We start from the raw sequence: 1,504 nt of genomic DNA, 5'->3' as shown, positions 1-1,504 counted from the left end.
CCTGCAATTGGAGCAAACAACTTTGAGCTTAAGCTTCAATTAGTTTCTCTAATGCAGCAGAATTGCAAGTTTTATGGACTTTCATTGGAAGATCCTCATTAGTTCTTAGCTAAATTCTTACAAATTTGTGACACTATTAAGACCATTGGGGTTGATTCTGAGGTTTACAGACTTATGCTTTTCCCCTTTGTTGTAAGAGACAGAGCTAGAATATGGGTGGACTCACAACCTAGAGAAAGCCTGAACTCTTGGGAAAAGTTGGTTAATGCTTTCTTGGCCAAATTCTTTCCATCTCAAAAGATGAGCAAGCTTAGAGTGGAAATCCAAACCTTCAGATAGAAGGAAGGTGAATCCCTCTATGAAGCTTGGGAAAGATACAAGCAATTGATCAGAAAGTGTCCTTCTGACATGCTTTCAAAATGGAGCATCTTATGTATATTCTATGATGGTCTGTCTAAATTGTCCAAGATGTCATTGGACCACTCTGCTGGTGGATCTCTTCATCTGAAGAAAACCCCTGCAGAAGCCCAGGAACTCATTGAAATGCTTGCAAATAACCAGTTCATGTATACTTCTGAAAGAAATCCTGTGAATAATAGGATGACTCAGAAGAAAGGGGTTCTTGAGATTGATACTCTGAATGCCATATTGGCTCAGAATAAAATATTGACTCAGAAAGTCAATATGATTTCTCAGAGTCTGACTGGAATGCAAGCTGCATCCAGCAGAACTAAGTGATGAGCGGATAATTTATACGCTTTTTGGCATTGTTTTTAGGTAGTTTTTAGTATGTTCTAGCTACTTTTTAGTATGTTTTTATTAGTTTTCATGCAAAGTTCATATTTCTAGACTTTACTATGAGTTTGTGTGTTTTTCTGTGATTTCAGATATTTTCTGGCTGAAATTGAGGGATCTGAGCAAAAATCTGATTCAGGCTGAAAAAGGACTGCTGATGCTGTTGGATTCTGACCTTCCTGCACTCGAAATAGATTTTTTGGAGCTGCAAGAGTCCAATTGACGCGCTCTCAATTGCGTTGGAAAGTAAACATCCAGGGCTTTCCATCAATATATAATAGTCTATACTTTGCTTGAAGATAAATGACGTAAACTGGCGTTTAAAGCTAGTTTCATGTTCCATTCTGGCGTTAAACGCCAGAAACAGGTTACAAGTTGGAGTTAAACGCCCAAAACAGGTTACAACCTGGCATTTAACTCCAGAAACAACCTAGACACATGAAAAGCTCAAGTCTCAACCCTAGCACACACCAAGTGGGCCCCAGAAGTAGATTTCTGCACTATCTATCTTAGTTTACTCATTTTCTGTAAACCTAGGTTACTAGCTTAGTATTTAAACAACTTTTAGAGATTTATTCTGTACCTCTTGACATTTTAGATCTGAACTTTGTACTCTTTGATGGCATGAGTCTCTAAACTCCATTGTTGGGGGTGAGGAGCTCTGCTGTGTCTCGATGGATTAATGCAATTATTTCTGTTTTCTATTCAA

The 1,504-nt window shown here is 38.2% G+C and overlaps 1 non-coding gene across 1 annotated transcript; it reads right to left on the bottom strand.

The window, feature by feature from the left end:
• Positions 1-306: 306 nt before the first annotated feature.
• Positions 307-414, bottom strand: LOC127740771 (small nucleolar RNA R71). Its single transcript, XR_008001630.1, has one exon. It is a non-coding gene; the product is annotated as a small nucleolar RNA R71 (small nucleolar RNA).
• Between the last annotated feature and the right edge of the window lie 1,090 nt (positions 415-1,504).

This window comes from Arachis duranensis, chromosome 7, assembly GCF_000817695.3.
Source record: "Arachis duranensis cultivar V14167 chromosome 7, aradu.V14167.gnm2.J7QH, whole genome shotgun sequence".
Lineage (NCBI taxonomy): Eukaryota > Viridiplantae > Streptophyta > Magnoliopsida > Fabales > Fabaceae > Arachis > Arachis duranensis.
The sequence above is the reverse complement of the archived record's forward strand: the minus strand, read 5'-3'. Positions and strand labels throughout refer to the sequence as shown.